General features: G+C 36.6%; 1 long non-coding RNA gene across 2 annotated transcripts in view; it reads left to right on the top strand.

Annotated features, from left to right (window-relative positions):
• Positions 1–25150, top strand: part of LOC138916071 (uncharacterized) — a 73360-nt gene that overhangs the window by 45283 nt on the left and 2927 nt on the right. Inside the window, exons 1-3 of one of the 2 annotated variants that reach the window (XR_011422720.1) lie at positions 13018–13582; positions 17999–18071; positions 18380–20876. This is a non-coding gene — a long non-coding RNA (uncharacterized lncRNA). Of the gene's footprint in view, positions 1–13017; positions 13583–17998; positions 18072–18379; positions 20877–25150 lie in introns of those variants that run through there. The other variant, XR_011422719.1, reaches the window with a different exon arrangement.

The following is a 25150-nucleotide window of genomic DNA, read 5'->3' as shown; positions in this document are numbered from 1 at the left end:
CCAAACAGGAGACATTTAGGACAGATCATAATCTATTGGTGAGATAGAATGGAAAAAGCCTTTCTCTCCTGAGGCAATCCAGATGGAATTTCAAAGGGTCTTCGGAAAACAGAAGTTTGCTCATAGTATCAGAAAATTTTTCATTACATCTCAGCTAACTTAATACCCTAATCTCTCCAATGTAAATATATTTTATGCCAACAGCTAAAATGATATGGAAATTATAACTGTCAACACAGTGCAACCATTTTACTCAAAGATGGCTGTAAATTAGAAGGGGGTGACGATGGTGCATGCTGTTAACACTAGCTCCTGAAATGAAAACATAAAAGATGAGTTCCCAAACTCAAACAAGTATGCTGTCACTTAGCATGATTAAAGTATATTTTAAAAATGCACAAAAGGAGTCTTCACCTTAAATTTAATTAGATATTCTTAATGGTTCTCATTATTTTCCACAATAAATACACATGCACAGGGTCAAAACTACTTTGTGTTTATCCATATTGTTTTGGACACTCAACAAAGCCTGCAGTGTGGGCAATTCCTGGTGTAAGAGCCGTGATTCCATTATCATACTTAAAGATAAGACAAGTGTGTCCAGATAGCACAATAGAAAAAATATTTTTCTAGAGAAGCAATCCGTAGGAAGACAATTTCTCCGGACAGATTTAATTCAAATGAAGACTTGGTAAAGAAAATGCCAATTCAAGATGTCATATTCTCAGAAATAATTGTCTCAGTACATGGTTACATAGACTATTAAGAGTTCAACACATTGTCTCAATGAAGCAGATTATATAAACCTACATTTTGACTGGAGCAATAAAACAGTTAAAGCTTACTTGAGCAGCTAACACCTAGATGACTTCTATAGTAATCAATTACTTTGCTCCTTTTAATGGCTTTCTCTTATTGTAATCTTATTTGTGTTTTAAGTATTATATTAAGCAGATATCCTTATCTACAAAGTGATAGTGCATCACCTGTTTTCTCATCTATGAAAGTGTTCACTAATATTAATTAGTGATAATTAAGTGTTTTTGCAAACATAAAAATAGGTTTGCAATAATTTAGGCACAAACTATGTGCCATTGTAGTTATAACTTTAGGTACCAATTTCTGGTGGAACAAGCTAAAGATGTTAATGGCTGAAGACACATAAAACTTAATCTATCATAGACCAATTTTTGTTTTTATAAGTCTTGTTAATATTTCCTAGTTACAGGGGACATTTTACCTTAACGAATGCCAGCTGAGTTTGGCTGTGTCTTTGCTCTAACAGGAATGTACATGAACAACTGGAAATACTTTATATCTAACATGCATCTGGAGTTATGCCTCTGAATCACATATAAGAGCATCCTTCTAGGAATAGTAATGCATCCAGTTGCTGAAACCAACGCTCCTACTTAATTGAGAAGTGACTTGGTTTTCCTCCCCACATCTCGTGAACATAACTTCGGGTCTAGTGTTAACTGTAACAGTCTCAGTGAGAAAATGTGTGTGTGCACTCTCTTCCTTAATCTTCATTTACAAGCAAAGCATGAAGGGTTCTGCTAACTTCTAACCCAGCCATCCCCATTTCGCCTCCTCTATAGTGCGGTGAGAAGGCTTTGGGTTTTAAAAATCAGATCAGTCAAGAACAGAATGTTAGTTTATGTACATTAATTAACCACAAATGTGTGAAAAGAAAGATGAAATATATATAGAAATATATATAATGGCTTATTTGAAAGCACATAAGAATCACATGCTATGATTAACTCTTCGCTATTAACTCTTTTAAAATTATTATTACTCTTCTTGATTTATTATGGACTCTTCATTAAATAATATTGTTACTTAGCCCACTAAATCAAGGCCTTTCCAACGATGAGTTGTGAAGCTTGCAATTCCTCAGGAATTCACTGTGTTATTTGTGTTGTTATTAGCAACAACAAAAATTGTCATTAAATTGGTAGGGTGGAAAAAGCATTAAACTGGAAGTTAGTTTCTGCACTAGTCCAGTCCGCAAACTGGTCACTTAACATTTCTACTCCAAAATCTCGTCTGTAAAATGCAGCGGTTGCTCTAGACTAGTTCATACTGAGCTGCCCTAAATGCTGCTGTCAGCTGTATTCCTAGGAAATGCAACAAGACTATTTTGATCTAGAGTCTTTTTTTCTTCTATTTCCATAATTGCGTTTTCTTCTTCATCCTTTTGCAGAACATTTACTCCCAAGTGTATTAGGGCTACATCAAAAAATGAAAAATTCATGCCCTCACATTTCTTACAGAAAGTTGAATAAATCTGGTAGACCATGATACAAATAAGAAACTTTTCAAAAGAACATGTAGCTATTTCATTTCTTTTTGAAATGAAGTGCACAAATAATTATTTCATAGATAGGTAAATACACAATAAAAACTAAAATGTATGACATTATACTATCTATATTTATTTATAGGTACATATTTATCATTGATTTAAAATAGTATATATTTTATTTTATTATGACAACCTTATTTACTGAAAAGTAGTCTTACTTACTGAAAAGCCATCACTGAAGAGTAATCCATTGCCAGAATTAATTACTCATCCATTAATTTGTCAACAATTAATTATGCCAGACTCTGTGTTACATGCTGCTAATAAATATTGAGAAAAGCAGGCGTACTCTCCATCTTCATGGAATATACTGTCTAATGCAAAAGCAAACAGAATCAAATAATTAGATGAGTAAATGTATAATTAAAAACTGTGATAAGACTCAGAAGACAGGGTACTATAAATACATAGAACATAGGGATATGCCCTAGTATGAAGGAATTGGTAAAGGTAACTTGTGATAGGGGCATTCTCCCTGACATATGAAACATGTATGAATAGTGTTGAACTAGGTGTGTGTGCATCTGTGTGCTTTGGGAGATGGGGTGAGTAGGAGACAGAAAGAAAGCTCTGCAGGATTCCAGGACGTATGGCATGCATGTACATCACAGGGTAGGAGGAAGCATGAGGCTCCCTCCAAGCGATGCTGACCTGGCCCAATAATAGACAGGGAGGGCGAGTGTTGTGTAACAGGTAACAACAGCATTCAGAAGAAATTCACAAACTCCCTTATAAGAAAATACAATATTTTTTCTCTTCATCTCAAGAGCAATGGGTATCTATTAAAAGCTCACAACCAGAAGGGTGATTTTTCCTTAGAGAGAATACTCTATGGTTTGGAGAACTGGTAAAAGGCAGTCAAGAGCGGATGTGTTGGAAGTTGTTAGAGCACTCCAGTTAAAACATAATGGTAGCTGGGGCCAGCCCCATGGCGGAGTGGTTAAGTTCGTGCGCTCTGCTTCAGTGGCCCAGGGTTTCACGGGTTCGGATCCTGGACATGGAAATGGTACCACTCATCCGGCCATGCTGAGGTGACGTCCCACATGCCACAACTAGAAGGACCCACAACTACAATATACAACTATGTACCAGGGGGCTTTGGGGAAAAGAAGAAAAAAATAAAAAACATTATTAAAAAAAAAAGAATAATGGTAGCCAAGACTAGGAAGAAATATTTACGTATAAAACTGACAAAACATGAGGGTGGTTTTGATAAGGGGCTGAGGACAGGATTAAAAAAAAGAGGATAGATTCTGACACAACATAGATCAGTAAAGGTAAACAATATATTATCACAAAAATAACCAAGTAATCTTAGAGATTTGTAAAATACTGATTCATACAATATCCTCAGTGTAAATACAATACACCCTGATTTGGTGTGTGTGTGTGCGTGAATGTTAGGATTTATCAGTTTACTCTGTTGTTAATTTCTATCTCTACAAAGCTCTTCCTAGAGGCTATTAATGTTAAAACAGATTGAAAAAGACATAGATATATAGACTTCAATAACACAGTAATTTAATTAGGGGACCAATTTGATGTTACTGCAAACATTTCCGCTGAAACAATCTACACGTGCATTTGAGAGTAGCAAGCTTTTCCACATTCACTAAGCTATTGACACCAACCCCAGCCTTAGAAACACATAGAATGAATTTCCAGCACCAGGCTAGTGGCTGTTACGACCTCTTGCCTAGATCAGAAGTATTTGCTTTTGTAACCTGTCCATGTGAAAGCTTTTGGTTTCTCTCTCTCTCTCTCTTTTTTTTTTTTCACTTCTTATAGAGACTGTAAATCTGGCATAAACATCTGGGACACACATCTCATTTGGAAGCAAGAGCAACACTCTGTTTAGATCAGCTTCCTGGGGTGCAGAATGTAGATCAAAGCACAGTAGTGGCTGACCAGCCAGGTCTAGAATTATAAAATGTATTTCTCTATTAATCAGAGGGGAGTTATGCAAGATGAGGAATTCTCTCCTTAGAGATGTAAGGGTAACATTTAGAAAATTACATTAAAAAGCAGAAATGTATTATACAGAAATTTTGGTTAATTCATATACTAGCACCCATTAATATGTCAGACAAATGCCTTCAGTTTTACTCACAATTTTCCCATCTATTCTCTCACTTACCTAACCAAAGAAAGCAAATAAAAGACAGACTATACCATTAGGATTCCATCAATGCAATACAATATTGGTTAATTATTGACCTTAAGCTAAGAGATGTTTCTTTCAAGTAACTTAGTGTAAAAATGGTCACTGATGCCATATATAATTCCAGTCATATTAAGTGTTTTTGTCAGTTCATCAATGTTTGTAGTGTGAATTCCAACTCTAAAGTTAACACTAAGAAAATACTGGATGACTAATAATTTGGATACTTAGCAAGGGTGATAAAAACACACACACACAAAATGGAAACACAGAATTAGCATTTCAAAGATCAATCTTCTTCAAAATAAGGAATAAGTAAAGTAAGATAAAATCCAGTAAATTCATTTATTGTTTCTACAACAACAAAAATAGTTTTGCATTCCAGTCTTGCCACAAACCCTTGTCTGCCAAACACCAAATCCTCATCCACTCCATCCTACAGTCTAACCTGAACTGCACCAAAGTGGTACCTTGAGCCATTTTGCTTCCCCTCCTTCACTTCCTCTTCTCAGCGCGTAGGCAAACATCAAGTCCTGTTAATATTTCTTTTATAACTTTGCTGAGAGGCATCCTATTCTTTCCATTCCTACTGCCACTGTGTTGTTTAGACTACTAACAGTTTAACTTTACTGTTACAGAAGACTATAATTTTCACCTGTTCACTGTCTTCTTCCTCCAGCTGTCTAAAATACCATCTTCCAAATAAATTTTTACAATACTCGTTGATCACATCTACTCTACATTTAAAACAAAACAAAACAAAGCAAAACAAATCATGAACAGAGAAGTATAAACAAATCCTCCCAAAATTCTTGTTCTGAGCCTTTAGGTTCTTAATCTAAGACAAATTTTAGTAAGCATAAAAATTACCTAGAGATGCTTAAAAAGTCCAAAATCAGAGATTCTCATTTAATTGGTCTGGTGAGGATCACGGGAATCTACACTTTAGCAAACATTTTAAGTGATTCTACCACAGCTAAGCCTAGCCTACATTGAGAAACTTAATTCTGTCTTCTCACTTTTAAGTTTTGTAGAAAATCTGCTCTAGCTAATAAAACTGTATTTTCATTTCTCTGACTCTGCTACTATGCTAGTCCATTTGCCAAGATTTTATTTTCCACATTTCCTAATCTCCCGCCAATCTCAAAAGCCACTCATTTTCATGGACACTATAAAGCCTTCCCTGATTATTCCCAGCCAAAAGTAATCTCTCTCTCTAGTGTGCAGTTGTAGTTTTAATTGCACATAACTTTCCTTATATGTTTCCTGCATAGTTGTCTATTACTACGTAAAAAAATGACCACAACCTTAGCAGCCCAAAACACTACCTACTTATAAGCCAGATCTATAGGTCAGATGTCTGTCACAATGTGTCTGAGTTCTCTGCTCAGGCTGTAATCAAGGTGTCATCTGGAGCTCCGGCTCCACTTCCAAGTTCATTCACGTTATTGGTAGAATTCAGTTCCTTGCATTTTTAGTTCCAGAGTACCCATTTTCTTGCTGGTTGACAGACTGGAGCTCCCTCAGATCCTAACGCCTGCACTCAGGTCTTTGGACCATAATCTCCTCTATCTCAGCAATAAAGAATCTCCTTCATGTCAAATCCATCTCACTCTTCTCATATCTCTCAATTCTTCTTCTTCTACCCGTTGGAGAAAACTACCTGCTTTTAACGGGTTCATGTGATTAGGTCAAGCCCACCTGGAAAATCACCCTATCTTAAGGTCAACTGTACCATATAATAGCGCCTACTCACAGGAGCAAAATCCATTCAGCTAACAATTCCAGGGATAACGCAGGGTATATACACCAAAGGGCTGTGAAATCTTAAGGGACATCTTAGCATCCTGCTATTTATTTCTCTGAGACCTATATTTATTTTTCCCCGTCTTAAATAAAAGTTCCTGGAGAGCAAGGATGATGCATTGTACAATTTTGTATATCACAAGTCACCTGTCCTAATACTTTGCACCCAATAAATATTCAATAAATAACTGTTGAATGAACAGGCTCTTCCTGTGATGACCTATTTCCTGATGCATTAAATTTAAATGAACTGATAGCATTGGGCCTAGAAAAGTAAATGTATAGTCATTCATTCTTGAAGAGATTGAAGCAGTTGGGAACCCAATGCACTAAGTTCTTTATATTCTTCTTCTTAGTGAATAATAATCATACATCTATCAAAGTTCCTTGGTGTCATAAGACATAGCAAAATAAACTGTCTACAAACAAAATGAAGAAAAGATTTTTAAAAATGAACAGCTCACTAGTGTGTCATGGGATAACTTTCACAAGCAACATAATATATGAGCAATTAAAGTCTTCAATAGAGAGGAAAAAGGAGAAGAAAGAGAAATAATCTTTGAAGTAAAGATAGGTTAAAGTTTCCCAAACTTGGTGAAAACAACAAACCCATATGTCCAATCAATTTGATGAACTCCAAATATAAGAAACTTGAAGAAAATCATACAAGGCACATCATAAAGGCATTTCTCATGAGTGAAAAAAAAATCTTAAAATGAAGAAAATTCCTAAAAGCATCCAGAGTACTACATACACTGGAAAGAAATAGAATTTGTGAGTAAAAACTTTTCAACTATGAAAACTTTAGAATAAATAATTTCATTGACAAATTCTGCCAAACATTCTCTAAGGAGGAATCAATACCAATTCTACACAATGGAGTACAGAATATTGAAGTGAAAGAAACACTTCCCTACTCATTTTATGAGGCCACAATTGACCTAATATCAAAACTAGAAAAAGACATTGAGAGAAAAGAAAATAACATATCATATACCCCATGAATAGATGAAAAATTCTCAACAAAATAATAACAACTGGAATCCAAAAGCATCTGAAAATACAATACCTAATGACAAAGAGGGATTTATCCCAAGAATAAAAGGTTGGTTCAACATTTGAAAATCAATCAAGGTAGTAATGTATAATATCAATAGACTAAAGAATAAAAATCATATGATTATCTCAGTATGTGCATAAAAACCCTGCGACAAATTCAAAGTCAATTCATGACAAAAACTTTTAGCATCTTTTAGCAAACTGAGTTGAAGGAGCTTCCTTGGCCTGATACGAAGCAATTATGAAAACCTTATAGCTAATATCATACTTAATGGTGAATGACTGAATTCTTCCCCCTACAGTCAGGCACCAGGCAAAAGTGTCCACTCTCACTACTTCTATGTAGCATGGCACAGAAGGTCCTAACCAAAGCAATACACCAAGAAAACGCAATAAAAGTCATTGAGCTTGAAAGGAAGGAGTATAAATGAAATGTTTTGGTATACCAACATTATGTTTAGAAGACTCTAAAGAATCTACAAAAAAGCTATGAAAAATCATCAGTGAGTTTAGCAATGTGAGAGGATATCAGATCAACGTATGAAAATCAATTTTATTTCTACACTGACAATGAACAATTAGAAATCAAAATGTGGAAAACATTACCATTTCAGTAGGATCAAAAGTTATTGAATAAATAAAGATAAATCTTATAAAATATGCAGGATCAGGACATTGAAAATTATAGGACATTTCTAAGAGTAGTTGAAGACAACATAAAGAAACAGAGTGCTATAATGTGTTCATGGGTCAGAACACTCAAGATTTCTTGGACACTGGTTCTCCACATAGTGATCTATGAATACAATGAAATCCAGCAGGGTTTTTTTTTCCCCTAGAAATTGAGAAGCTGATTTTAAAATTCACAGAAATGCAAAGGACCCAGAATAGACAAAATAGCTTCAGAAATAAAAACACAAAAGACAAAACAAAGTTGAAACATTTAAGCTACTTAGTTTCAAGACTTGTTATAAAGCTACAGTAATCAAGCCAGTGTGATATTGGTGTAAGGATAGAGAAATAAATAAATGAAACAGAACAGAGAGCCCAGAAATAGGCCCACACATATATAGTCAAATGATCTTTGATAGAGGTACAAAGGTAATTAAGGGGAGAAAGGATTGTCTTTTCAACATGTGGTACTGGAAGAACTGGATATCGATGAGCAAAAATATAATCTTCAATCCATATCTTATACTAGATACAAAAGTTCATTCAAAAACAACCATAGACTTAAATGTAATACCCAAAACCATAAGATTTCTTAAAAAAAAATACTGGATAAAATCATTATGACTTTTCAATAGGCTAAGATTTCCTATATACAGCAACAGAAGTAAATCCATAAAGGAAAAAGTTGAAAAATTGAACATCAAAGCTAAGAACTTCCACTCTTAAAAACCACACTCTTAAGAGGCCGGCCCCATGGCCGAGTGGTTAAGTTCACGGGCTCCGCTTCAGCGGCCCAGGGTTTGACTAGTTCCAATCCTGGGTGTGGACATGGCACCACTCGTCAGGCCATGCTGAGGTGGCATCCCACATGCCACAACTAGAAGGACCCACAAGTGAAAATACACAACTATGTACTGGGGGGCTTTGGGGAGAAAAAGGAAAAATAAAATCTTTAAAAAAAAAAACACACACTCTTAAGAGAACAAAAAGATATGACACAAATTTGAAGACAATATTTTCAAATCACATAGCCGCTAAATTACTTTTTTTCCAGAATATGTAACAATCATTAAAACCCAATGATAAGAAAATGAACAGAATAATAATAAAATGAGCAAAAATTACTTTACCAAGGAAATGGTAAGCAAATAAGAACATGAAAAGATGTTCAACATCATTAGTCTTTAGGGAAAAGCAAACTAAAACCATGATGAGATATAACTACATACCTATTAAATTGGCTAAAATTAAAAAGGCTGATCACATCAGCTTTCATTGAGGATGTGGAGGAACTGTCACTCTCATACACTGATGGTGGGTGAAAATGGTACAACATCTTTTTTTTTTTTTTTTTTTTTAAAGGCAAGGTGTTTAAAGATTTTATTTTTTTTTCCTTTTTCTCCCCAAAGCCCCCCGGTACATAGTTGTATATTCTTCGTTGTGGGTCCTTCTAGTTGTGGCATGTGGGACGCTGCCTCAGCGTGGTCTGATGAGCAGTGTCATGTCCGCGTCCAGGATTCGAACCAACGAAACACTGGGCCGCCTGCAGCGGAACGTACGAACTTAACCACTCGGCCACGGGGCCAGCCCCATGGTACAACATCTTTTGCAAACAATTTGACAATTTCTTATAAAGGTAAACAAACACCCACCAAATGACTCAGACATATGTGTGTGTGTACATGTCCATCAAAAAAAATGACAGCATGTCTATACAGAGATATGAAAGATATGTATACAAATGTTCAGAGTAGGTTTATCTGTGGTAGCCAAAAACTGGAAACGACTCAAATTTCCAGCTACAGATGAATGTACAAACAAATTTTAGTGTTTCCACACAACTGAATTCTAATCAACAGTTAAAAAGAAAGAGCTATTTATACGTGTAGCAACATGAATATCTCTTAAAGTAATTTTCCTGAGTGAAAGAGGCTAGACCCCAGGAAATGAATAGCACATTTTCACGACTCCATGTACATAAATCTCTGTAAAATGTAAGCTAATCTATAGTGATAAGAAGTAAATTAGTAGTTGTCTATACACAGGAGTAGAGGGTCAAGGAAGGGCATGAGATAGGAAAAACCAGAGGGTACAAGGAAATCTTTGATGTGATGGATATCTTTTTTTATTTTTTTAAAGATTTTATTTTTTCCTTTTTCTCCCCAAAGCCCCCCGGTACATAGTTGTGTATTCTTCGTTGTGGGTTCTTCTAGTTGTGGCATGTGGGACGCTGCCTCAACGTGGTCTGATGAGCAGTGCCATGTCCATGCCCAGGATTCGAACTAACGAAACACTGGGCCGCCTGCAGCGGAGCGCGCTAACTTAACCACTCGGCCACGGGGCCAGCCCCGATGTGATGGATATCTTGATTGTGGTGATGGTTATGGTTTTACTCCCATACACATATATCATATTATATATATATAAAATAATATATAAATATATATTATTAAATAATAATTATATATTATATTATTAAATATATGATATAATAAATAAACTAAAATAATTAATAGTATAATAAAATAAATAATAATTATAGAATAAATATATAAAAATATAATATTAATAAAGCTGTTTTTAAAAGTAGGGATGGAGATGAAGAACTGAGAGACATTCCCCCTGAGGTGCAAGTGCAAGTGTCCCTCAGAAGCAGGAGGACACAGGACAGCAGAGTTGAAGAAATCCATTAAAGGCATCCTAGGCATTCGACTTTGGGAGTAAGTAAGAAATATGAGAAATATGAGAGAAATATGAGAGAAACTCCTTGGGAAAATCTAGGCTTTCAACTATAAGAGAGGGAGGTCAAGGCAAGTGATCCAAGAAAAACACCTGTTAGACATTTGAGGCTGTTACAGACTACAGGGCCACTACTTGCTCAGTGTAGAGGGAGTGGCAATAGTGCTAAGGAGATCCTTGAGATACATAAAATAAGGAACAGAGTGAGAGAGCAAAAAGAATGTCCCAGTAAATGAAAAATCTGGCAGTTGGGCTGTAATACATGGAGAGAGATTCTGCAGTTCCAAAAATTGGCAGTTTCTCCGTAAAGCACAAGCAGATCTCTGGAATCTTAGCAGTGCCTAGAACCTAAAGATTGTACATAGGAAAGTCTCAAAATATTTGAAGCCAATGTTGAAATAAATCAAACTAAAACTTCAAAAAACCTGCTAAACTACAAATCATCTTTTTAGCACTCAGTCTGGCAGATGATTTATAGAAGGAGTGTATTTCTTTGTGGAGATAAACAGAACTTATTTCAGTCTCTATTGTCATTTACTTTTTGTTGTATCAAATATAGATCTGAGATATGTAGCATAAAATCAAAGATGCTAACAACATATTTTTAATTAAAATACCATAAGGAAAAGAGAGAATGTGACAGAAGAAATATTTGAAGAGATAAAGCCTATCAACTTTAAAAAATTTATACATGATATCAACCCTCAAATCCAAAAATTTTCAGCAAACCCAATGAGAGAAAATTAAAAAAAAAGACAGACAAGCATATCATAATGAAAACACAAAATGTAGAACTTAAAAGCACCCAGAAGAAAATGGCACACTATCTATAGGGGGAAAATAGTATGAACGATGACTTATTTATCCAAAATAATGGAGGCAAGAAGATAAGACAATGGAAATAAATTTTCAAAGTGCTAGCAGGCAGAAAATACCAGTTTAAAATTTTATATCCATTGAAAATATCTTTCAAAAAGTAAGTAAAGAAAATCTCAGAATGACAAAACTGAGAGAATTCATGCTCAGTAGATCTCTACTAAGGAAATGCTAAGAAAAAACCCCAAAACACCTTCAGTCTGAAAATAAATAATACTGGATTGAACCCCAGTTCTGTAAGAATGAATAAGAAGAGTAAATGAAGTTATACTACTATAAGGATCTGAACTTTTTATGCATTAGTACATTATTATTTAATGGTAGACTGCTTCAACTTAAAGATACAAGTAACACTTCAAAAAAAAAACACAAAGAGGTATTGTTAAAAGACAATATAGAAGACAAAATAATATATTAATAATATTCAAGCTATCCAAGAAAAATGCAGAATAAAGGAATAGAAGAACAAAGAACAAGTAGGATAGATATACAACTAATACCAAGTTGGGAGACTTGAACAAAACACATCAGTTATATGAAATGTAAATAGAATAAACATTTCAATTAAAAGTCTAAGACTATCAGACTAGATTAGAAAGTATGTTTTCAAATAAGAATACTTTGAATTTAGACATTGACAGATTGAAAAGATGAAGACAGAAAAACATATATAATGCCAAGATTAAGCAGAAGAAAGCTGGCTTAGTTATATTAATATAATACCAAAAAGACTTTAAGATAAAAACATACATAGAAAGGCACATTTTGTAATAGTAGAGGGATCACATGATAAGACTAAATGTGTATGCTCCTAACAGAACTTCAAATAGACGAAGCAAAAATTGACAGAATTAAAGAGAGAGGTAAACAGTTCCACATTTATAGTTGTATATTTTAGCATATATATTTCATTAATTGATGGAACAAATATACAAAAAAATAATAAGAATAAAGAAGATTTGAACAACACTATCATTAACCAGATCTAATTGTCTTTTATAGATCACTACACACAACCAACTGCACAATGCATGCTTCTTTCAAGTGCTCATGAACTTTCACCAAGGTAAACTATGTATTCAGCCATAAAAATGTGTCTGTAGTTATCAAGATACTGAAATCATACAATGTATATTCTCTGATCACAATTGTATTAAATTACATATTAATAACAATAAGATATGTAGACACTCCTAAATATATGGAAATTAAATCACAACCTTCTAAATAACTCATGGATAAAAGAAAAACATTAAAAAATTAGAAAATATTTTAAATTGAATAATAATAAAATACAACATAAAATTTGTGGAATGCAGCAAAAGAAGTTCTTAGAGGGAAATACATAGCTTTAAAATCCTTAGAACCCCTTGTCCACTTCAGGCCATTTGAGACCAACAACCCATCTACTGGGCCCATACAGATGTTCAATAAGTGGCCTTTTGATGTCAAGAGACTAAAAACTCCACCCTCAGATCATGCTCACCCTGCCATTTTGTGAACATGCACCCTATGAAGAGGCACGGAGTCTGACTGCGCTTGCACAGATCATCAACTACCTCACCTCTCCTCACCTCCAATCATCTATCTCCACATTTCAGACCACCTTGCCCCCTACCCCATAAATATCCCAGAGTCCCCATTTTCGAGGAAGCAGATTTGAGACTCATGCTCTGGCTTCCTCACATGGCTGCCTTGTGATTAAAACCCTCTCTCTACCGCAGTCTCGTCATCTCAGTGTTGGGCTTTCCAGGCAGTGGGCAAAAACGAACCTGGTGCATTAACAACTGTGTACATTCTGAAGTTAAAGGATCATCCCAGCTAACGTATCTAGAAAATATCTGAATTGGGTAGATTCCACTTGTGAAGATTCAAATGCCTAAAATTAACATAATCAGGTAAGAATTATCATATATAGTTATGTAATTTATTAAATGAGGCTAATATCTGTGTAGGTTAAATGTAACTCATGTTTCTGCCAACTTAATATTGTGAGGAAAGTGGGCACAAGAGAGAAGAATGCAATTGGTTTTCTGATTAGACCTTGGGCAGAACGTATTTTATTTGCCCCTCCAGATCCCCTTCACCCTTCTCCACTCTATTTTCTATCCAAAAAGCTGACCTGTATGAATTCCATCAACTGGTTCACCTGCTCTCTGGGTTTTGCTCCATTCAGATGGTGGCACTAGCATGAAATCACAATGCAGGAGAGGAGTAGAGTTCTGCCTTATTCCCCTGGCTCCATTCCGGCCAGGTCACTGGGGTTAGGTGGTCCTCCTCATAAAGTTTTCTCTTCAGGCTCCATTACCTCTTCCCTCTTCTTGCAACTTCGCACCTGGAGGTGATAATGACTTTTCATGTTCTCAGGTACTTACTGCACTATCTCTTGATGTTTTCTACCTTTGTAAAAAATCCCTGTACTAAAGTCTTCAATTGCCAAGTGTGTTTCTTCTCCTTCTTGCCTATATCCCAACAGATAAAGACACCAAACAAGCAGCTGCTCTTTCTACCAAAACCAATTTTAAATATTTTTCCTTTAGTACAAGCATAGGCCCAACCCAGAAATAGCTTCCAAAGAACATTAGGGGTCAAGATACAGGCAGAAAGAGCAAGGCAAAGCAAATAGAAAAAAAAAAAAAAATGAATCATGCATTTGTAACAAGATTAGGTAGCTGCTAAACATCATGGAAGTAACTAGCAGTGGGCATTTTGTCATGTGTATTGAAGCAAAACCTCCATAGCATTGCTGTTGATAAAGACATAGTATTTAAATAAACTTTGAACAAGCACATATACAAAAAATACAAATTTCAGACTGGGTATCTATCCTAAGAACCTGAAATCAGAAATCCCAAGAGTCCCTTGCACCCCTATGTTCATCGCAGCATTATTTACAATAGCCAAGATGTGGAACCAACCTACATGGCCAGAAACTGATGATTGGATAAAGAAGATGTGGTATATATACACAATGGAATACTACTCAGCCATAAAAAAAGACAAAATTGGCCCATTCGCAGCAACGTGGATGGACCGCGAGGGTATTATGTTAAGCGAAATAAGCCAGTCAGAGAAAGACGAACTCTATATGACTCCACTCATAGGTGGAAGTTAATATATTGACAAGGAGATCTGATCGGTGGTTACCAGGGAAAAGGGGGGGTGGGGGGAGGGCACAAAGGGGGAAGTGGTGTACCCACAACATGACTAACAATAATGTACAACTGAAATCTCACAAGGTTGTAATCTATCATAACGTGAATAAAAATATATATATATATAAATTTCAGGGCTGGCCCGGGGTATGGCAGCTAAGTTGTCACACTCCACTTCAGTGGTCTGGAGTTTGCCGGTTCAGATCCCAGGCACGGACCTACTCATGGCTTGACAAGCCGTGCTGTGGCAGGAGTCCCACGTACAAAGTAGAAGAAGTTGGGCACGGTTGTTAGCTCAGGGCCAATCTTCCTCAGCAAAAAAGAGAAAGATTGGCAGAAGATGTTAGCTCAGGGCTAATTTTCCTTACAAATAAATTAATTAATTTCCTGTAAATGCTACCATGGGGGCCCTGATTTTTTTCTAACGATGTAGCGAAAAATAAGAAGAGCTTCAAGCAAACAGGAGATAAAACAAACTTAGAAAATGTCAGAAGAAAACTCAGATTGACTCAGAATAGATTATACGTTCATAACTACTTTAAGCTGTTTCTCACCATTTCATCATGAGAATGTCTATTGCATCAGAACATGGTAATAAGTTTTTTATAATTTATTGCATATAGCAGTAGAGCACTTTATATTATTTGCTAAGCTCAAAACAACTGCCTTCACTTTACCCTCCCTCAAAATTCTGTAAGGGTAGGTTTTAAAGCAGCTTCTTTTTTCTTTTGCAATGTGACTATCTCTTGACTCAGTTGACTGGGCTCCTGACCAAGCTGTGCCACCCAGAGTGCCTCCTCTGAGAATCTGGTATTAAAGTAAGAGACAGAATTACAATTACACCACATGTCCCAATATAACACGTAAACTTGGGTGTCATGAGTACCGATCTGCCCTCTTTCCTGGGACCTCAGACCCAGAGAAAGTCAGTCAGCTGAGGAAGAAGAGTGAAGCAGATGCAGATGTGCAGAGAGAAGACAGGATGAGAGTGTGAGAGAGAGACTGCCTTGAATACGGGCACCCTCTTTGTCCCAGTTGCCTTAGAAAGATCTATTTTCGTCTTGATCCAACACATTACAGTCTTACAGGAATGCAGTCCAAGAACATTTTAGACAAGATTTGAAAACTCTGGATTATAAGTACTATTCTTGCCAAGTAAACCAATGGACAAGAAAAACGTAGGGATGCATGGTGAGACATAGGCCAGCAGGAAGGCTATCATTTCCTCCTAATTTAAGACATGACCTCAAGAAGCTGCTAGAGGGCAGGAAGGTTAACCTTTACCAAGAGGCCAACAATTGGGTTTTCTACATATAATAATAGAGAGAGTCTATTGCACAATTACTTTGTGCCACATACTCCTCCAAATGTTCTGCATCAATTAAACAATTTAATTTTTGCAACAACCCGTCTGGTAGTTACCATTTTTGTCTATTTTATAAATGACTCAGTTGAAGATACAAAGCAATTAAAAAACTTGCCGAGGTGACACAATCATTAAAAGCGGAACAGTTATCAAACCAAGCAAGCTTCCTCCCTAGCACTTGCTCACTCATCCACTGCGCTAGCTGCTTCTCATACATCGTTTGTATGATATTCTTCTATCACAAAACCATGCCTTTGTATGTAATTCAAGCCAAGGAAAAAACAGGAATTCAGACAAAAGAAGCACACCCAGTCCCAAGAATGAAACTCTGATTTTTTTGTTTAACATTGTTATGAATAAAATGCCCATCTCCTCTAAAGAAACCTTAAAACTAATATTATGGACTGCGTATTTGTGACCCCCCACAAAAAAATCATATGTTGGATTCCTAATCCTTTATGTAATAGTATAAAGAGGTGGGGCCTTTGGGAGATAATTAAATCCTAAGGGTGGAGCCCTCATGAATGGGATTAGTGCCCTTAGAGAAGAGCTCCCAGAGAGCTCTCTCTGGCCCCCTCTCTGCCTGTGAAGACACTGTCCATCTACGAACCAGCGTTACCTGGCTCTTGTACTGGTGGTGCCTTGATCTTGGACTTCCCAGCCTCAGAACTGTGAGAAATAAAACTGGCTGATTAAACCACCAAATTTATGATAATTTGTTATAGCAGCTGGAACTGATGAAGACAACTAACATGCCAGTAACAAAGTTACATTGGGGCAGTACTTAAAGTCCTCCTTATCTTTGTTCTGGTTATATTTGTAAAAGAAAAAAATAAACTCTGAGAATTCAATTGCAATGGAAGTCCACGCAAGAAGAAAAAAAGACACTGTTGCAGTGTATCTATCACATACGAAACACTGACATTAAAACCAGCAAAATATTTGTAATCTAGGCATGGCTCTTGTGATCCATCATCCTGGCTATAAAACACAAGAACTGGGATGTCTTGATGTTGTATTAACCAAGTTAATAAAAATTTTAAAGAATAATAATAATAAGTAGTAGAGGAGAAAATAAAATGCTATGCAAATTGAGGGCCTAATAATTACTCTGTCTTAGAGAATTGCTAAGAGATGGAATGAAACATGTCTGTGCTACAAACTGCTGGTGAAGGGGCACTGGTATCAGCAGTGGGGGAAAACATTCTAGCAATTATAGAACTCGCTATTCATCTCAGGAGGCAGAGCTCTGTGACCAGATGCTTGGGTTCAAATCGAGGTCCACATCTTGGCAGATTCATAATTAAGGCACATTACACTCTCTCTCTAAACCTAACTTTTCTCCTCTGTAAATCAATGTTAGTGATAATATGGACTTCTGAGAGTTGTTACAAAGATCACATGAAAGTACGTCTTTACCTTGATATGTGGAATATAGTAAATGGCTCAATAAACATTAGTTAATAGTAACAGCAGCATGCTTGGCTCTTTACCTCTTTTTTCTTTTTTTTTGAGGAAGATTAGCCCTGAGCTAACATCTGCTGCCAATCCTTCTCTCATTGCTGAGGAAGATTGGTCCTGAGCTAACATCTGTGCCAATCTTCCTCTACTTTATATGTGGGACGCTGCCTCAGCATGTCTTGATGAGTGGTGCCAAGTCTGCACCTTGGATCCAAACCTGCAAATCCTGGGCTGCCAAACTGGAGCACACTAACTTAACCACTATGCCACCGGGCCAGCCCATCTTTACCTCTCTTGAAATGATGTTAAAGCAGTTGTTTTTACCTCTTTAGGAATGTAATTATTACATATGAAAAAGGCCAACATCTTTTATATGAAGGAAAAATTAGTGGTAAAGATGAAAGGGTAAGTAACAAAATAATTTTTTATCATCTCACACAGTTTACTTAACAATAGGTAATAAGAAATCAATTTTAACCTTCTATACAGTGATCCAAAATTCATCTTTATAAGTAGGCAACTTTAATTCCATTATTTATAACAGTTGAGGGGTTTTGCCTAGTATTTTCAAGTTTTACTGGAAATGTGGGTGTGCTGGGGGCAGGGTGAGGAGGAAGAAAGCAAAGAAGAAAGACTAGGGACACTTTGCCTGTTAAAATCATCCTACTGGAATCGGTTCTTAGCCTCTGTTTAATTTTTTCCTTTGTTAACAGTGAAAAACTACTAATTTGAAAAAGAAAGAAAATGCACAGATGAAATAGAATGCCCCAGGATTCACCTGCCCCAGCCACATCTCGAGTAATATCTCAGATATCAAAGCAACGCGCTGTCTTGAACTCAACTAGCAGGAGGACAAGTGTTTTTCCAGAATCTCCTCCTTCTATCTTCCTTTGACAGTCTCAAAAATCCCTAGAATGTCCATTCCAAGTCTCCACAAGCCTCTGAACCCCAAGCTAGCATGTTTTCCCTCTAGGATGGAAGAATAGAAAGATGAAAAACCCTGGATCCCTAAACACAGCCATGAGCCACTGTTTCAGTCTTGGACTCCATAACCCTACACTACTCATTGTGTGGGACTAATAACCCCTTTCTTGTTTGTCACATTTCTCTATTGTTTGCTGCCAAGAACATTTCTAACAGGCTGAGCCCTTAATGACAGGATGTGTTGCCTTATACCAGAAAGCTCTCCAAAAATGGAAGTAAGCCAAAGGTTGGTCAGGAGCTTATTAAATCATGTGGTCACAGGAGTGGCCAAGGTATAGTTAAGCACAACTTACCAGTTTGTTTCCAGAGAACCTTCCAGGCCATGATACTGAGCCTGACCCAGTCTATCGTACTGTTTTCCTTACTTGAGGCAATTTGCCTCTAAATCCCAATTGCCCCTCTAACAAATGGTCTCTCTGGGATCTCGCTTCCCACAAAAATAGATTTTTATAAATGAATCGCAAACATCAACAACGTTTAGGAAACATCATATGAGATTCCTGCGACTGTACCAGGGTAGCTGTTTTAAGGACTCCTGAACTGCCTAGCTTGTTTAAGCAGTTTTCAAAGTTTCTAAGGTAGCATTGTTGGCATGTGTCAGAGAAAACACGAGGATTTAGGGGCAGTTTTAAGTAACCCCACAGATAGCCTATCAGAATTTCAGTCTTGATCTGGCCTAATGCTATTGCAAATTCAAAAAGTCTTCTGGGACTGGTAAGATTGGGGGAAGGAAGATAAAACTCATTATTAGAAACATATTTTTATTATACGATACCACACATTTTTCCAATCATAGATTTTCATTATTTCATAATTGTATGATTATGGCTATGTGTTTTGCTTATATTTGGTCTCAATATTGTATTAGAACAACAATCCTTAAATATCTATGTATTTAAGTATTGCATATTATTTACAGGAGAGGTATCTGTTTATTCAGAACATTCAAATCTTTACCTTGGAAATGAGAAAACTATGATTAAATATAAATAATAAATTTTTTTAAAAAATATCACTTAACCTCCAATCTCTTCCTCTAAAAAGAAAAAAAATACCTTCATAGGGTCCCATTTACTTTTCTTCATTTTCCTATACAATAGATCAGATTTCCCATTCCCCAGAAAGCTGGTTTTCTAACTTGTGAAAATCACAAATAGTCACCATTAATTTTAAATACAATGTTAGACACCTATGCTTCAAGTTAGGGCGAATTATTTTAATGTAATTATTCTAGTGGTTTCAAAATGGGATCAGTCAGAATGAATAATGAAATGCAAAATTGTCAAAATACTTGAGTTTGGACAAAAGAAAGGCAGACATTTCTTGAATTCTTCTGTTGCACATTATGCACTAAAAAACAGCAGCTATAATTCAGACAGCACTCCTACTGACTTCTACGTGAACACTGAAAACTTCTGTTTCAAATAGAGGTAATTAGTCAGTGATTAAGAGACAGAGAGTAATTAGTACAAAAGAGAATTGCCTTTGTTTGTAGAAGAGCTGCCAGTCCAAAAAAGAAGACTTAGGAGAAAACTTTTTTGAAGTGTCTAAAGTTTTAAGGTTAATTGATTCCAAAGTTAAAAGTTCAAAACTATCAGCACAAAAGTACAAAGTAAGGCCATATAAGTATACCCTTCAATGCGTGGTTCGCACTGTGTGGAATTCTCTTCCTCGCACCCTCACCTGCCTGCCTCTTCATCATTCAGGTTTAAACACACATGCCTTCTCTTCAGGGCCAGTTCCCTGATGAGCCTAGCTAAAGCAGACCCCAACTCTTTACTCTGCCTTTTCTTACTCATAATGTTCATCAGAATCTGAAATTAAATTATGATGCGATTTCTTTTTGGTTATCTGTCTCTCCTGCTAGAACGTTTATCATGTCCCCAGCTCTATCTCCAGTACGTATAATAGTGCCACACACATCAAGTGATCGACGACACATTTGTTGAAAAATGAATACCTAATACCTGGAGGAGCTTCTTTGTTTACCAAGATATACAGGGGTTAAATGCATTGGATGTTGTAAAAGATGTTATTCTTGGTAACAGCTGTATGAGTTTTCCAAGGATGTCTGGAAATAATGCACAGAATCAGTGTGCCATTGTTTACCTGAGACTTCATTAACGAGCACAGATGGCACCTCCTCTCAGAAGACTTCCTATTAAACAGAATTCCTCAGCTGTGATCTGAAAGCTTTTTCATTTGTGTCTCCTTCAATGGTGAATGGTGAGTATTATGTCCAATTCATCTTGTTTTAATGAGATCTTTCACTTAATTTTTTAAATAAAAATTGTCTATATTTAAGGAGTACAACAAGATGATTTGATATGTATACAGCTGGTGAAATGGTTACTACAGTTGAGCTAATTGACATATCTTCTCCTCACATAGTTACCTTTTGTGCATGTGTGTGTGAGAGATGAGAGTACCTGAAATTTACGTTCAGAAAATTGCCAGTATTGAATACAGTACTCTGTTGGTGGAAATGTAAATTGGTTCAGCTGTTGTGGAAAACAACTATTTTTTTTTTTCTTTTGTTGAGCAAGATTCGCCCTGAACTAACATCTGTGCCAGTCATCCTCTATTTTGTATGTGTGTCACCGCCACAGCATGGCCACTGACGAGTGGTGTAGGTCTGTGCCCAAGAACTGAACCCGGGCCACCAAAGCAGAACATGCCATACCTAACCACTAGGCCATGGGGCAGTCCCCTAACTCATCTCTATAATTGTCTCAGTATCTAATCCTGCATGTAGTATCATTGGCTAAAAAAATCACATTGAATGAATAACTCAAAGCCTCACAAGACGCAAACTCTGTTCTGATGAAAACACTCTCCTTCCAAGTATATAACAGAGCTCTGCCCACACCAGTGCTGTCCAAACTGGAAAGCCTAGTTCTTTAATACACCCCACTTTTCCTTATGATCTATCACAGAGCCATTTCTACACCTGGAATCAGTGCAGTTGGACTACTTTCACAGCACAATTTGTAAAATAACAGTTGTCACTTACTGTATTAGCTGACCTCTTATAACTGTTCCTTTTTCCCACTATCCTCAGACCAGTCTAGGTAATAAAAACAATGTATGGATAGCACTGGTGAACCAACAGAAATTGCTGCAGCTTCCCTTATATCTGCCCATCCTCCTAGTCTAAGTAAACAAGTTTAATTTCCAGTTGGCCCCAGAAGATCATATTTGTCTACAGATATAGTAAGACCCAAACCTTTTCATGTCAAGAAAAACACTGAAGGGGGGAGTTAAGTAAAAATCTTACTATCTTAATCAATTATGCAAACAAACTGAATATTTATGATTTTTCCCTTTTTTTTTTTTTTTTTTGGTGAAGAAGATTGGCCCTGAGCTAACATCTGTCACCACTCTTACTCTGTTTTTTTTCTTCTCCCAAAGTCCCCAGTACATAGTTGTATATCCTACTTGTAAGTCATTCTAGTTCTTCTATGTGGGATGCCACCACAGCATGGCTTGATGAGCAGTGTGTAGGTCCATGCCCAGGACCCCAACCAGTGAACTTCAGGCCACCAAAGCAGAGCAAGCAAAGCCAACCACTCGGCCATGGGGCTTGACCCTATTTATGATATTTAATTGAGTTTAATATCTCATTTTTGTATTGTCATAAGTCTGAAATAAAGTCACTGTAAATAATCTTCTACCACTTCTTGTACTTCATGTTTAATATTTTAGATCGTAGATAAAAATGTACTTTTGAGGGAAGCCATTTCACGTTTATAATGTATGCTGGACCTCAGAACAGACGTTGGAGATGAAGATTCCACAGATGTTTATTGACATATAAAAGGCATTTTTTATTTACTTTCTAAAAGCCACATACTTGTTCTCTTTAGTAAACAATGTGATTACTTTTTACTAAACTTCTCATTTTTTGGAGAGAAAAATAAACTCTATGCATTCAAAGAAATATTTTTAAGTACATTACTCTATATACCAAAGCTTAAGAGAGATTTTTCCCTAAAATTATTCCTTAGAAATAATAGGACACCTTATGATTATATCCATATAAATACTGTCCATATAATTATTCTCATATTATAGGGGCATGTTCACTATGTCGCTATATTCTGAATAATATAACACTATCTAAAGAGATATTAATCTAAAAAATTCTCTATTAATACCACATTTGGATGATTAGAGCAATCATATGTGTAGTGAAAACAAAACAAAAAGTAAAAATCAATATGGCATAGAAATTTAAAACACATATAATGATATTTGGGCTCTGATTCGTACAATTTCAAATGCTCTATATGGTCATACACAAGCATTTTCAATCAACTTCAAAACCGTACAGGAAAATGGGTGCCATGCAGACCAGGAAATCTTTTCAGGTCCAATTTACCATTCACTCAAAGACAAACATAGGCCACACTTGGCGTCAGTTCACTAAAAACGATACGGCACAGGAAACACAGGCTGTCGGCAGGGCAGTGTCAAACACTCCACACTGATGACAGGAGTCCTCACAGCAATCCGTACAGCGGTCCACACAGCCCCCCAAGTGACAGTAAGACGTGGGAGGAAAAGACTCGCCTTGGTCAAGTGAAAGAGGCAGCCTGGCTTAAAAGCCTCCTGCCTCACAGGAAACTACACCTCTTGTAAGAATCTACAGGCATAACTTACAGGACCCTGGAAGCATACGCCCAGTTGCAATAACCACCACACTTAGGGAAGCCCAAAAGTATAAGGCCTTAATGCCCTTATCAGTAATTTATAGCTCCTTAACAGTTTCTCTCGGATTTGCCAATCTGCGGTCATTTTGATCATAAATAATGTTGCTAATAATACAGTTATTCTATCTTTATCAAATTCCTAGGGGGAAAACATGGTGAATTGAATCATAATTATTCATACAGAAAAAATCAGACTGAAGGAAACTCTGTAGGTGAAATGCCCTAGGTTCTTCAACAAATATATCATAAGGAAAATAAAGAGTTATAGATTGAAAAATAATTAAGAGACATTGACTTTTAAAAAATGGTCAAGACTGAAGTAGAACCTAGGGCATGCACACTTTATTGCCAAAGCTGTAAAGAAATGTGTTACTGGTTACTATAAATGTCGGGACTGTGCTTAACTTTGGAGGGAGAAGGGTTTGCGCTCGGGGCAGACCACACGGAAGGGTTTCTAGGGTGGCTGTAAAAGTACTCTTTCAGTTTGCATTTTGGTAAAATATACATAATATAAAATTTATAATTTTAACCATTTTTAAGCACACGGTTCAGTGTCATTAAGGATAATCACACTGTTGGGAAGCCATCACTATTGTCCATCTCTAGAGCTTATCATTCCAAACTGAAACTCCACACCCATTAAACTCCCCCTGCTCCCTTCCCCCAGGCGCTGGCAGCCCTCATGCTACTTTCTATCTCTATGAATTTGACTGTATTGGGTACATCATAAAGTGGAATCATACAATATTTGTTTTTTTGTGTCTGGCTTATTTCACTAAGCAGAACGTCTTCAAGTTTCATCCATGTTGTAGCATATATCATAATTTCATTCTTTTAAAGCCTGACTATTCAACTGTACGTATATACTACATTTTGTTTCTCCATTCATCTGTCAGTGGACACTTGGGTTGCTTCCACCTTTTAGCTATTGTGAATAGTGCTGCTATGATCATTTGTGTACAAGTATGTGTTCAAGTCCCTGTTTTCAATTCCTTCGGATATATGCCCAGAAGTGCAAATTTCTGGAGCATATGGTAATTCAACGTTTAATTTTTCTGAGAACCTGCCATGCTTTTTTTGAAAAGTGCTATTTCTTGATCTGGGTTTTACAAGAAGTTTAAGACAAAATTATCGATAGCCTTATGCTTACCTCAGGGGACACCTAGAAGTGTGGTCCTGACTCTTGGCCAAGGACGTGTGGGCCAATGATTTATGATGGCTGTTTAAAGCTCTAAACGCCCCAGCGTACACTCAGGGCCAGCTGGTTTATTGATGACTTACATCTGGTGTAACTGCTTTAACAGCCTGACTTGGCCTTAGCATTCCTGCAACCAGGATTTTTCACACATATCTTAGAGGCTTATGATCTGGAGGCAAAAACACCTTCTTAACTAAGAAATGACCCTGGAGAACTGCACCTAGAGGTCTCGTGGGGCCTTGATATTTGCCGGTACTTCCTTTCTCCTACCGTTATATTTTTGCCCTCCATGAGGAGGCTCTATGGAGTCTTGTGAGCCCTTTCAATTATCCAAAGCTGTGTAGCCATTGCAAAAAGAATACTTGCCCTGTATTTGCCTTGTATAGTTTTATTTGTATGGTTTACTTAACAATAAAAAAGGTAAAAACAGGATATTTCTAGTAACCAAAATCCCCTCTCCCACGCCCTCTCTTAATCGCTTCCCGCCACAAATGTTAAACACTGTCATTACTTCTAGAGCTATTGATTGGTTTTGCCTGTTTGTAAATCTTACATGTGGAATCATACAAAATGTACTCTTGTGTCTTGCT

This window comes from Equus caballus, chromosome 1 (assembly GCF_041296265.1).
Source record: "Equus caballus isolate H_3958 breed thoroughbred chromosome 1, TB-T2T, whole genome shotgun sequence".
Taxonomy (NCBI): Eukaryota; Metazoa; Chordata; class Mammalia; order Perissodactyla; family Equidae; genus Equus; species Equus caballus.
The sequence above is the reverse complement of the archived record's forward strand: the minus strand, read 5'-3'. Positions and strand labels throughout refer to the sequence as shown.